General features: G+C 39.0%; 1 protein-coding gene and 1 non-coding gene across 2 annotated transcripts in view; one reads left to right on the top strand and one right to left on the bottom strand.

Annotated features, from left to right (window-relative positions):
• Positions 1-14754, bottom strand: part of LOC126108240 (uncharacterized) — a 142796-nt gene that overhangs the window by 100504 nt on the left and 27538 nt on the right. The window lies entirely within an intron of this gene.
• Positions 3009-3083, top strand: Trnas-uga (transfer RNA serine (anticodon UGA)). The gene has a single exon. It is a non-coding gene; the product is annotated as a tRNA-Ser (tRNA).

The following is a 14754-nucleotide window of genomic DNA, read 5'->3' as shown; positions in this document are numbered from 1 at the left end:
TCTTTATTAGTGGCTTAACTACTTCTTGTTGCCAGGTCTCAAGGGAAACTCTTGTAGTTATGGAGTGGTTGAAGGTATCTGCTACATTGGGTAGTATTGGGTCAGTAGTAACTTCATAATTTGGATTGTGATGTGAAACACTCCCTTATTAACCCACTATTATTAACTAGTGGATTATAGCCTAACAGTTTAGAATAGTGTAACCATGTGCAACTGATCGGTTAGTATTTGCACAGGAGTTGTCTTGTGTCAAATTCAACAAAGCTAATTAGGATGTCAGGTAGCAATAACTGGTACATGCTTTGTTGTTAAGGTTCTATATACATTGCCTAAACAGCACAAATGGGGCAGTTACTCCCTTCATCTGACAAAAGAATTATGGTTAACTCATCACAGGCTGCCTATTAACATGGTCACATGCCAATATTCTTCATGTAGCACTGAATGTACGATCCTCACTGAATGCACAATCCTCGCTGCAATCCAAATCGTGGGTACCTGGCGTGGTTGTCACATAATCACGGTGCACAAATGAACATTTAAAACACATCAACAAATCACTCGATTAATGCCATTCCATATTTGCTGCAAGTCAGGCCCATGACACTGTGTGATGAACACAGCCGTTAAACACTTGTAAATGCAGTCTGCCGTGCAGCCGAAATCCGCCCTGCTCACTTAGCAGCCAATTTACTTTCTCAGAGTCTCAACAATGACTACTTGGCGCACTGGGCACTTGGCTATTGATAGTAATTACTGCAACCTGCGTGAGACAAATATGTATCATACTCAGTACATAAGCGGAGGTTGACCCCTTACATTCTCCCCCCCCCCCCCCCCCCCACACTCCTGCCCCTGCCCCAGAAGGACTTCTTTGAAACCAGAGGTAGAACAGAATATAGATAGAGTTCACAGTGACAAAGAGAATAAACAAATAATTACAAGTACAATGAAATTTACAAACTGAATGGTAAATCTTCTCACTCTGGTTGTAAACTGCCTCTACAAAACAGGTTACATATAAATTACAAACCATCCTAATGACACAACTCAAAAATTGTAATTTGTTGAAACCATACTATCATATATAGACTGTAACAAAACTCCTCTCTACTGCAATTGGTGAACTATAGACAGTGTGCAATTTGCAGGGGGGGATGGGGGGGATTTCCCCCCCTCTGCATCAGACCATCCCCTCCTCTGGTTTTAGTTCATGCATCCATACCTGGGATGTTTATTTCCCACGCACTGGAGTAAAACTTTACATATAATTTAAATTTGTGGAACCGAACACTGAAAGTTTTTAATAAGTCTTACTATTAATACTATTAATATGTTTCAGTTTTCTATCATCAGAATAAGTACAACTTTTCACAAATGTCCCTCTACTTTTTGAATTCCCCTCATATATCTGTACCTGTACGTAGATGATTTTGTAAATAAGCTTTACTTATAATGTACTTTTAAAGATATAACAAGGGATTGCTTTTCTGATAGTTCATTAACATCTATTTATAAATAGCTGTTTAACCATGCGTAACACCACGGTCCAAGCTAGTAACACACATAATTCTACTAACCCCCTAAGACATCCCCCCCACTGGTAAAAGCACAAATCACACCCTGACTATAGAACACTGGATATCTACTGAATCATATTATAACGAAACTATTTTCATTTTGGTTCACCTCAGCAAGATGTGCCATCCAGAACACAACCAAAATCCTACTATATCTGCACCACACATCACATGAAATAACTATCTCTAATTAGATTAATACCTACTAAACCTAATACATCAGTGATCAAAATGTAGTATATAACAAATAGTACTTCATACAAATGCAGATAAATGACAACAACTTTCTCTCTACTCAATAATGTATGAATGAATCTAGTGTCAGTGTGGCCATTACAAGACCAATCTCTAAAGAAATGTATTTCTCATGGGTTACAAATTGTGTGTCCTGCTTTTGAGCATCTTTTATTTACACAGTTCACAGAATGGTTCAAATTTCTTGTTCTGGTTAATGTCATGTGAATCTCCTCACTGACAGTGTCAATATTTGCTTGAGTTATTCTAGTGGTTTCCTCAATATTCTGAATAGTGGCTTCAATCTTTTCTTGGGTTGTTTTATTGCCTTCCTCGATTTCCTGCTTGGTAGCTTCAATCTTCGCAGCAATCTCTTCTAATATCACCAATTGCATGTCTTGCTATCCTCCTTCTACAATGAAACTTCCTGGCAGATTAAAACTGTGTGCCCGACCGAGACTCAAACTCGGGACCTTTGCCTTTCGTGGGCAAGTGCTCCACCAACTGAGCTACCCAAGCATGACTCACGCCCCGTCCTCACAGCTTTACATCTGCCAGTATCTCGTCTCCTACCTTCGAAACTTTACAGAAGCTCTCCTGCGAACCTTGCAGAACAAGCACTCCTGAAAGAAAGGATATTGTGGAGACATGGCTTAGCCACAGTCTGGGGGATGTTTCCAGAATGAGATTTTCATATCAGCACACACTCCGCTGCAGAGTGAAAATCTCATTCTGGAAACATCCCCCAGGCTGTGGCTAAGCCATGTCTCCGCGATATCCTTTCTTTCAGGAGTGCTAGTTCTGCAAGGTTCGCAGGAGAGCTTCTGTAAAGTTTGGAAGGTAGGAGACGAGGTACTGGCAGAAGTAAAGCTGTGAGGACGGGGCGTGAGTCATGCTTGGGTAGCTCAGTTGGTAGAGCACTTGCCCGTGAAAGGCAAAGGTCCTGAGTTTGAGTCTCGGTCCGGCACACAGTTTTAATATGCCAGGAAGTTTCATATCAGTGCACACTCCACTACAGAGTGAAAATCTCATTCTGGAAACATCCTCCAGGCTGTGGCTAAGCCATGTCTCCGCAATATCCTTTCTTTCAGGAGTGCTAGTTCTGCAAGGTTCGCAGGAGAGCTTCTGTAAAGTTTGGAAGGTAGGAGACGAGATACTGGCAGAGGTAAAGCTGTGAGTACCGGGCGTGAGTCATGCTTGGGTAGCTCAGTTGGTAGAGCACTTGCCCGTGAAAGGCAAAGGTCCCGAGTTCGAGTCTCGGTCCGGCACACAGTTTTAATCTGCCAGGAAGTTTCATGTCAGCGCACACTCCGCTGCAGAGTGAAAATCTCATTCTGGAAACATCCTTCTACAATGTTTGATTTACTACTCTCGAGTGTAATTGGTGTCTGAAGGTAATTGGTGGAATGTGCGAACAGGCTTTCTATTAACATTCCACAGTCACCGATTCCTGAATCACCTATATCCGCCTGTCCTATCTCCTTCTTCCCATCTTCTACATCTGCAATCTCCTGCTTGGTTTCAGTAGACATGTCTGGTTACATATATTACATACCAGCATTAGTATAAATCAACCCTTGGGTAACCTAAACACTGGGTCAATGGAGGCGTCTGATCCCACCCATCGGCTTTGACCTGTGACATAAGGGTGTTGTGTGTGTGACGTCATGAGGGCACGGCGTTTAGTTTATGAGTGTGTTGTGTTTGTAGATGTCGTCTTGATGTGGTTGGTGGTGTCCCCTGGTGGTGTATTGGGTTTATTTGGTGTCTGTGCTTGAAGGGTGCATTTATCGGTCATGACTGTTCTAGAAGAATGGAAATTAATTTCAGTAAGTTAAGAATTGAGCTTCCATTGTGTTTGTGATATTGCAGTGACATTTGATGTTATCGGTTTGCTGTTTGTCGTGCGGTAAGTCATTTAATTCAATTGTGGCTACTTTTGTTAGGTATGGATATGACTTCTAAATTTAATAGTGCACGTCTGCGGGCTGAAATGGGGGACGACATGTTGTCCGCCATTAAGTTTCTGCAACTTTTTGGGATTGTGACGGATAGTAAAATGCGAGCTGGGGGTTAGTGTGTAGCTCCGGAACCTTTTTTTTTTATGGAAGTAGTAGTTTTTTTGGATCTATTGTTCATGTGTTATGATGTTCGGTGGAGTTTTTATGTGTTGATGGGTTGGTGTTATTTACTGTATGTGTTGGTGGTTGATGCTTTGGTACTGGCACTTGTGGTTGATTTATCTATCTTAGGAAAAAGTACTAGGTTCCAATTTTTTTGGTATTGTCAGCTGTATTTGAGAAGCATAAGGTCATAGGAAGCGACCGATTGCGATTTGTCGTCATAGCTATGTGTGTTTTGGTATCGTGAGCTGTTGTTGACCTATTTAGATCAAGGGAAGTGTCCGAGTCCAATGTATCATTGTAGCTATGTTTGTTTTGGTATCGTGAGCTGTTGTTGAAATATATACATAAAGGGAAATATCCGATTCCAATTTTTGTTGTTTCAATTGTTGGTTTTGTGGTATTGATAGTTGCGGTGTGATTATAATTTTTAGAGTACTTGGTTTTTTTTGTGGTATCGACAATTGCGGTTGAGCTATGTAGGTGAAGGGAAGTGACCGATTCCTGTCAATATTGTAAGTGTAGCGCAACTTGGGAATTTCGTGGTGTTTTTATGTCGTCATTTTGTGTAGTTTGGGATCATGGTGTGTGTCTGTATGTGTTTATATTTAGTTTGTCCCCACCTAAAAACCCCCTATTTCCCACGCTGGTCCCATTGGTTTGATTATATTTTTGGAGAGAGATGTGTGTTGGTTTTATATGTATTTTAGCTTTTTTAGATGGTTGGGGGTTGGGCTGTTTGGGGAAGGAGACCAGACAGCAAGGTCATCAGTCTCATCAGATTAGGGAAGGATGGCGAAGGAAGTCGGCCATGCCCTTTCAAAGGAACCATCCCGGCATTTGCCTGGAACGATTTTGTGAAATCACGGAAAACCTAAATCAGGATGGCCGAACATGGGATTGAACCATCGTCCTCCCGAATGCGAGTCCAGTGTCTAACCACTGCGCCACCTTGCTCGGTATATATGTATTTTATCTTCGTGTTTGTTGTCGTTTATGTAATGATGTCATAGGTGCCAGAGTGGAGACGTTGAGAATGGTAGTTTCCGCCATATTGGTGACGTCATTGTTTAAAGCAGATGGGTGGAATCTGACGCTTCTGTATTCCCTAAACACTCTTCACCATCGGACAATTTAAACAAAATAATGACAGCAGCACTTCAACTAGTTCGAAACAGAAACAATACCTATTCGCACTGGATATAAAAAACCCTAACCAACATATTTGAATTAAACACCAATGGTAATATTCATTATCTCACACCAAATGATCAAAAATTATCAAATAACATCACCAATTAACATTATAAAATCTGTAACAACAGTTAATGCTGCAGCATAATTCTTAAAATCTATTCGCTACTTCCTTGGTACTGAAGGAAAAAAAATATTCATACACAGGCATATTACTGCAGAGCCAGAAAATTCGGAACTGGAAGGAAAAATTACTACACAATTCTTCTAGTGTTACAAAATGTGATTATATGCTCTGCAGATAGCATATAAATTATTATTGTACCGGCAGATTGTCTTTACTCGCTGCACAACGCTAATACTGGCTGCGGAATTCGTTGTTTGTTGTGCGCTGTGATTACTGCTAGCCGGTCACGCTACTAGTTGAATCGCCACAGCTCTTGTCGGTGCCTCTGGCCAGTACCACCTAGGAACAAGACCGCTATACTGTCTTTGGAGTCACTCGTGATGTAAGCACTACATATCATAACAAACACAAGCCACATGTGCAGTCTTGATTGTTTTGCCTGTGTAGCCAGTACATGATTGTGAATTGAAATGTTAGTGTCCATACTACTTCAACATATAAATATGCCACGTAGATGCTGTATGCCTGCTTGTAGAGGCAATTATACTGCTCAGGAAAGAGTCAGTACATTCCATTTCCCTCATGATGAAGATGCAAGGATAGAATGGATAAGAGCAGTTCACCGTATTAATTTTACCCCTTCAGTTCACTCTGTGATAAGTAACAGCTTTACTAAATAAACCTATGAGATGGTTCAGCTTAGTCTGAGTGTTAATTGTAATTTATAAACATAACATGTATACATAGGCCAAACTTTTCTCATACTAATAACGTAATCCAATATTTTTAACAGGTTTGTGAGCTGCATTTCCATGCACACGATACAGGAAGAACTACATCAGCATATGATGCTAAAACTGGAAGATTAATTACAGTGCCTCTTGACCGTCCACGTCTAAGGAAAGTTAAGTTGGTTGTTTACAGACTTCAAGTTAGCTTATATAATTATTGGATGAATCTCTTATACTTTTGGTTTATATGGTAAGCTACTGAGAATTAATATTTTTTATAGGTACAATACCAGCACTATTGCCAGGATGTCCTGAATATTTATCTACACTGTCAGCATCAAGAGAACATCCTGAAGATTAAAGACAGCGTATGGAAAATTCTCTCGTCAGATATGTGCTGAAAGTAAGTTTGATTACTCATGAAGACTATAAGAAGACAATATCATTCTCTTTGTTTAAGGAATTATGTGATAAAATTAATAGTAGTGATTTGAATGAGACAAAAAGTTGGATAGTGTGTATTTTCTTTTAATTAGTGAAGTGCCATTTTTGAAAGTTGTGTATTATGTTACAATTAACGCAAATCTCACTCTCACAGTCCTTGTCAATGATTTACAGCTTGGTCAAATTGGGAACATAAAGTTTCCAGTAACTGTTTCCTTGAATCATGAACCATGGACCTTGCCGTTGGTGGGGAGGCTTGTGTGCCTCAACGATACAGATAGCCATACTGTAGGTGCAACCACAACAGAGGGATATCTGTTGAGAGGCCAGACAAACGTGTGGTTCCTGAAGAGGGGCAGCAGCCTTTTCAGTAGTTGCAGGGGCAACAGTCTGGATGATTGACTGATCTGGCCTTGTAACACTAACCAAAACAGCCTTGCTGTTCTGATACTGCGAACGACTGAAAGCAAGGGGAAACTACAGCCATAATTTTTCCCTAGGGCACGCAGCTTTACTGTATGATTAAATGATGATGGCGTCATCTTGGGTAAACTATTCTGGAGATAAAATAGTCCCCCATTCGGATCTCCGGGCGGGGACTACTCAAGAGGACGTCGTTATCAGGAGAAAGAAAACTGGCGTTCTACGGATCGGAGCGTGGAATGTCAGATCCCTTAATCGGGCAGCTAGTTTAGAAAATTTAAAAAGGGAAATGGATAGGTTAAAGTTAGCTATAGTGGGAATTAGTGAAGTTCAGTGGCAGGAGGAACACGACTTCTGGTCAGGTGAATACAGGGTTATAAATACAAAATCAAATAGGGGTAATGCAGGAGTAGGTTTAATAATGAATAAAAAAAATAGGTGTATGGGTAAGCTACAACAAACAGCATAGTGAACGCATTATTGTGGCCAAGATAGACATGAAGCCCACGCCTACTACAGTAGTACAAGTTCATATGCCAACTAGCTCTGCAGATGACGAAGAAATTGATAAAATGTATGATGAGATAAAAGAAATTATTCAGGTAGTGAAGGGAGACGAATATTTAATAGTCATGGGTGACTGGAATTCGACAGTAGGAAAAGGGAGAGAAGGAAACAAGTAGGTGAATATGGATTGGGGCTAAGTCGAATTTTGCACAGAGCATAACTTAATCATAGCTAACACTTGGTTTAAGAATCATGAAAGAAGGTTGTATACATGTAAGAACCCTGGAGATATTAAAAGGTTTCAGATAGATTATATAATGGTAAGACAGAGATTTAGGAACCAGGTTTTAAATTGTAAGACATTTCCAGGGGCAGATGTGGACTCTGACTACAATCTATTGGTTATGAACTGTAGATTAAAACTGAAGAAACTGCAAAAAGGTGGGAATTTAAGGAGATGGGACCTGGATAAACTGAAAGAACCAGAGGTTGTACAGAGTTTCAGGGAGAGCATAAGAGAACAATTGACAGGAATGGGGGAAAGAAATACAGTACAAGAAGAATGGGTAGCTTTGAGGGATGAAATAGTGAAGGCAGCAGAGGATCAAATAGGTAAAAAGATGAGGGCTAGTAGAAACCCTTGGGTAACAGAAGAAATATTGAATTTAATTGATGAAAGGAGAAAATATAAAAATGCAGTAAATGAAGCAGACAAAAAGGAATACAAACTTCTCAAAAATGAGATCTACAGGAAGTGCAAAATGGCTAAGCAGGCATGGCTAGAGGACAAATGTAAGGATGTAGAGGCTTATCTCACAAGGGGTAAGATAGATACTGCCTACAGGAAAATTAAAGAGATCTCTGGAGAAAGGAGAACCACTTGCATGAATATAAAGAGCTGTGAAGGAAACCCAGTTCTAAGCAAAGAAGGGAAAGTAGAAAGGTGGAAGGAGTATATATAGGGTCTAAGCAAGGGCGATGTACTTGAGGACAATATTATGGAAATGGAAGAGAATGTAGATGAAGATGAAATGGGAGATATGATATTGCGTGAAGAGTTTGACAGAGCACTGAAAGACCTGAGTCGAAACAAGGCCCCCGGAGTAGACAACATTCCATTAGAACTACTGACAGCCTTGGGAGAGCCAGTCCTGACAAAACTCTACCATCTGGTAAGCAAGATGTATGAGACAGGCGAAATACCCTCAGACGTCAAGAAGAATATTATAATCCCAATTCCAAAGAAAGCAGGTGTTGACAGATGTGAAAATTACCAAACTATCAGTTTAATAAGTCACAGCTGCAAGATAGTAATGCGAATTCTTTATAGACGAATGTAAAACTGATAGAAGCCGACATCGGGGAAGATCAGTTTGGATTCCGTAGAAATGTTGGAACACGTGAGGCAAGACTGACCCTACGACTTATCTTAGAAGAAAGATTAAGGAAAGGCAAACCTACGTTTCTAGAATTTGTAGACTTGAAGAAAGCTTTTGACAATGTTGACTGAATACTCTCTTTCAAATTCTGAAAGTGGTAGGGTAAAATACAGAGAGTGAAAGGCTATTTACAATTTGTACAGATGGCAGATGGCAGTTATAAGAGTTGAGGGGTACGAAAGGGAAGCAGTGGTTGGGAAAGGAGTGAGACAGGGTTGTAGCCTATCCCTGATGTTATTCTATCTGTATATTGAGCAAGCAATAAAGGAAACAAAAGAAAAGTTCAGAATAGGTATTAAAATCCATGGAGAAAAAATAAACACTTTGAGGTTCGCCAATGACATTGTAATTCCGTCAGAGACAGCAAAGGACTTGGAAGAGCAGTTGAACGGAATGGACAGTGTCTTGAAAGGAGGGTATAAGATGAACATCAACAAAAGCAAACGAGGATAATGGTATGTAGTCGAATTAAGTCAGGTGATGCTGAGGGAATTAGATTAGGAAATGAGACACTTAAAGTAGTAAAGGAGTTTTGCTATTTGGGGAGCAAAATAGCTGATGATGGTCAAAGTAGAGAAGATATAAAATGTAGACTGGCAATGGCAAGGAAAGCGCTTCTGAAGAATAGAAATTTGTTAACATCGAGTATATTATAGTATCGATTATAGATTTAAGTGTCAGGAAGTCATTTCTGAAAGTATTTGTATGGAGTGTAGCCATGTATGGAAGTGAAACGTGGACGATAAATAATTTAGACAAGAAGAGAATAGAAGCTTTCAAAATGTGGTGCTACAGAAGAATGCTGAAGATTAGATGGGTAGATCACATAACTAATGGGGAGGTATTGAATAGGATTGGGGAGAAGAGGAGTTTGTGGCACAACTTGACCAGAAGAAGGGATCGGTTGCTAGGACATGTTCTGAGGCATCAAGGGATCACCAATTTAGTATTGGAGGGCAGCGTGGAGGGAAAAAATCGTAGAGGGAGACCAAAGAGATGAATACACTAAGCAGATTCAGAAGGATGTAGACTGCAGTAGGTACGGGGAGATGAAGAAGACTGCACAGGATAGAGTAGCCTGGAGAGTCTCAGGACTGAATACCACAACAACAACTGTAAGTACCAAAACACAATTAACTAATATTCTTAATATTGTCAAATTAAAATTTAGCAACAGAGAAGAGAAGATCAGGAACCTAATGAGTGTATTGATTTCATAACCACTATTTTGAATAATTTATCTGAAAAGTTGCCAGATAGACATGAAATTATAAACTTTACAAAAGAACAGATTTCATTGCTAAAATACAAGAAGAATAGTGCTAGATATTCATGGGATATTTTAGTTTTGTGGTCATTAGTTCATTCTATTTCTCCTCACTGTTACAAGTTTTTAAGAAGCAGTGGTATAATAACTATGCCTAGCCCTGCTACCCTGACTAGAATATGTGGCGGATTTGCTAGTAATCCTGCTCTTGAACAAGTTCCTGCACATTTTCTGGGATACATAACTAAGAAAGTGAGATTTTTAACTGAAGAAGACCGGACAGTTCTCCTCTTGATGGATTAAATCCATTTAAAGTCACAGATGGACTACAAAAGGGGGAAACATAGTTGGCCAGGCCTATAATAGTAGTGAATGTGCACCTGCAGCCTACGTATTCATGGTGCATGGTTGGGATACACAGTACACTGATGCAGCTCATATTATGCTGGTCAGCGTCATGCAGGCCCCTGCTCTTTTCACCTTCTTTAAAGATATTGTATTGAAGTTAGAAAGCATAGGGTTTGAAGTTGTTGGTATTGTATCTGATAATAATGCCGTCAATAAGAAAGCTGTATCTTACTTCAGTGATCCACCCGAACTTAAAATTAAATACCGACACCCTTCTCCAGGTGCTGGAAGTAGGCCTTTTTATTTTCTATTTGATAGTGTGCACCTATTAAAATGCATACATAACAATTGGCTGAATCAGAAAGAAGAAATTAGAGTTTCCGGATTTTAATAATGAGCTGGATGGTGGTTTTGCATCTTTCAATAGTCTGAAATCTCTTCATTTGCTGCAAAAGGCAAATTTACTGAAATTTGCAAACAAGCTGTGTCTTAAATTACTATATCCCTCAACCATAGAAAGGCAGAATGTAAAACTTGCTCTCCATATTTTTGACCATACAACAGCTATTGCTCTCAGGGAATTAGGCTCTAAACACAATATTGAATACTGCAATGATACTGCAACTTTCACTGTGATCATTTGCAAGTGGTGGGATGCAGTTAATGTAAAAACATTGTTAAAAGGTCAAAGGTTATTAAATAGGTTTCAGGAGCCAATAACCAGGAATTCTGAGCACATACTAGAGTTCCTACATCCGTTTGCATATTGGTTAATAAAGGAAAATTCTCAGGGTTTAATTGGTCTTAGCAGACAAACACTTTTAGCTCTTAGGCATACCACTCTTGCATTGGTAGATCTGGCTAGGTATTGGCTCAATGAGAAAGAGAGGCAATACTTTCTAACAGGCAAGGTTCAAACTGACGACCTGGAAAGCAGGTTTGGTAAATTTTGTCAGATGAGTGGTGGTAATCAGACGGATTTTTGAGACAGAAAGTAAACTGAGGGTACAAAGCTATGTATGATTAACATTAAAGTCCCAAAAAATGGGTGATGTTTTAATTGCCAAGGATGATATTTTTTTCTAATGAGACAGACATAAATGACCTTCCAAAAGTGACATATAATGAAGAGTTAAATGTTGTTGTGGAAGATATTGATGTACAGGAATTAGATGAGGATGTGTGGCCTGTACTTCACTACATAAGTGCTTACTGCTCATATGCAGTCATTAAGAAACTTAAATGTGATTATTGTAAAATTATCTAACAGGAGATGATGAGAATGTGAAAGATGACAGAAATAATTTAACAACTGTGACCAGTAGAGGTGGTCTCTACTATCCTAATCAGGATGTTATAATATGTATAGCATGTGTATGTGTTACTGCACAGAAACTGCTTACAGAAAAAGAAGAGTTAGTTCTTCGGGAAAAGTGTCAAAGAAATGTATTGTTTTGTGTATGTCATAGCAACTTGCCTGATGACATATTTGTTGGGTTTGCTTGCACTGCAAATCACTCTGTATATGAAATCGTTGACAATATAATTGGTGCTGCTGTCAATACTCTTTTGAATAATTATACAAAGAGGGCCAATGACATTGTAAATACAAATAATGTTACAACCCTCAAGAGAAAGAGAAAAATGGACTGAAAATTTGGCTCTGTTTATTTTCTTGTGCTTTTAGATAATAAACAAATATGGTAACTGTGTAAACACAAATACTAATTCATTGTTTATTGAATTCCCAAACCTTTCCTTGATTTCTGTAAACAGATATTTATACAGATAATTCATGATTTCACTTAACTTGAAAATTACCCAAGTTTAAAGGTGAGTTTACGAAAATAAGTTTATCATAAAAAAATAAGGAAACATAATTGAAAGTATTAGAATATCTTTTTATTTTTGATAAATGTGAAGTCCAATATATACTGGCAGCTACAAGTCTCTCTTGACTCATAGCGTAGTGGTATTACTCTTACGCTGACGTCACACACGCAGTGTAACGGCCTTGTTCCTAGGTGGCACTGCTTTGGCTCATTCCAGCAGCGACCATTAGTCGAAGCATCGCTGTCACCAGTTGCCCAGTGTGATGTGTGCAGACCTTCGACCATAAATATAATAGACTGTCCCTGACGTCATTTTCGTGGCTCCAACATCTCTGGGCTAAAGTCACGTGAATGTTGGAAAAACACGGTTGTGTCGTGTTGCGCTTATGGCTGTACTCAGCGTTTTGTCGGCGAAAATGGCATTACACTTCACGTTAAGTGTTTCTATGATAGTGCAGATGCGTTTATTGAAATCTGCTGAAGTGACTTTTATATGTTTTTTACACTTGAAATAGAGTATCACATAAATTAAAGTGTTGAAAGTGGTGCAAGTAAAGTCAGACTTATATTACATTTTGGAAAGTATCTGTGATAATTCGGTTACAGAAGTAAGTATAACTGTTTCTCGTTCCTACTCATAGCTTCCCTAAGGATGAAAACCGAAGGCAGCTTTGGATACAGGCCCTGAAACGGAAAAACTTTAAGCCATCTGCACATACGCGCCTTTGCTCGAAGCACTTCGAGGAGAAGTGTTTTGATAGGTTAGTTATTAGTTACAATGTATATTTATAATTTGTATTTACAGTGTCTGTCATTTTTAAACCTGATGTTTTTATAGGGCTAAGGCTGGAAGGAATTGGCTAAGTAGTGATGCTATTCCGACACTTTTCGATTTTTCGGAGCATATGAAATCGAAGAGGCCTAAGCTCCGTAAATCACACACTAGACGGCATTCGTTAGATGATGCCTTGTCTTCTTAAATCTGTGCTTCCAATGCCTGTAAGTCTGAATATTGTTAGAAGTTAGTAAAATATTGTGTTAGAATAGAACTGTAGCACGTTACATTAAGTGCCATTTAGGACATGCTTTGCCCACACATTATACCTCAAAACATGCATTTTTGTTTTGTTTACAGTGATGTTATGCGATATGGAAACGAACACCCCGAAAAACAAAACAAAAGTTTCAGGTATATTGGGGACTTTTCCAATAGCGATTTGTGTACTCCTGGCATAGCAGAAAAAGTGGTGGATGTGGCAAGAGCAGATCAGCACCAAAGCCAGAAAGCTAAAGAACTTGCAGCGGTCATCTCGTGGGATGAAGAAGAAAGTCTTGTCTCTGAAATCTTTGATAAATAATCTTGAAAATAATCATGTTATAAATGAATCCCTGGCTAATTTACTAACAACAAGTATATTTACAATGCCTGTCATTTTTAAAATGTATGACTGATTGCAGGCTGGAATACTTATGCTTAAATGATTGTGGCTTTTTGCTATCAGATGCTGCCATCTGGTACTTTGGAGTTGCTCCAACGAGTCAGTCAAGGTAAAGAAGCAAATATGTATCCAGCAGCTCTTTGGACCTTTGCTCTAACACTAAATTTTTACAGTAACAAGGCATATAGCTATGTAAGGAAAAATTTTAAAACATCACTGCCACATCTACGAACATTAAGAAAGTGGTACAGTGTTGTTGATGGGGATCCTGGTTTCAGTAAAGAAGCAGCAACAGCACTTAGAATAAAGAGTCAGGAACTCATAAGCAAAGGTAAGAAATTGCTTTGTGCCATGTCATTTGATGGGATTGCCATAAGGAAGCATGTTGAATTTCATGGAAATAAGTTTATTGGTTACATAGATTATGGTACAGATCTTGACAATGACAATCTGCCTGTTGCAAATGAGGCATTAACATTCATGTTGACTGCTGTTAATGGTTCATGGAAAATTCCAATTGGCTACTTTTTAGTCAATGGCCTAGGTGCTGCTGAAAAATCAAACCTACTTAAGGAGGCATTGAAATTTACATATGATGCTGGAGCAGAAGTAATTTCTGTTACTTTTGAAAGTGCTCACGTAAACACTGCAATGGTAGACAAGCCAGGGGCCTGTCTTTGAACGTGCAGAATGAAATCTTTTTTTAAACACCCTCTATGTAAGGATGATGTTTGCATATTCCTTTATCCATGTCACATGTTCAAGTTAATACATTACCTGGTAAAGGTGTTTTTTTATGGAAATATAAATCCAATAAAATGGGATTATGTATTAAAACTACATGAGCTGCAAAAAGTGGAGAAACTTCTGGCTGCTACAAAAGTACGAAAAAAACACGTTGAGTGGTATCGGCATAAAATGATTGTAAGGATTGCTGTGCAAACATTTAGTGGTAGTGTAGCTAATGCTCTAGAATTCCTTGACAAAGGTTTGCAGCTAGCTGACTTTAAAGGCTGTGAACATACAGTTAAATTTGTAAGGACAATGAACAACCTTTTTGATTGTT

Source organism: Schistocerca cancellata, chromosome 11, assembly GCF_023864275.1.
Source record: "Schistocerca cancellata isolate TAMUIC-IGC-003103 chromosome 11, iqSchCanc2.1, whole genome shotgun sequence".
In the NCBI taxonomy this organism is placed as follows: domain Eukaryota; kingdom Metazoa; phylum Arthropoda; class Insecta; order Orthoptera; family Acrididae; genus Schistocerca; species Schistocerca cancellata.
Note: the sequence above shows the minus strand (reverse complement) of the source record. Positions and strands in the feature narration are given on the sequence as shown.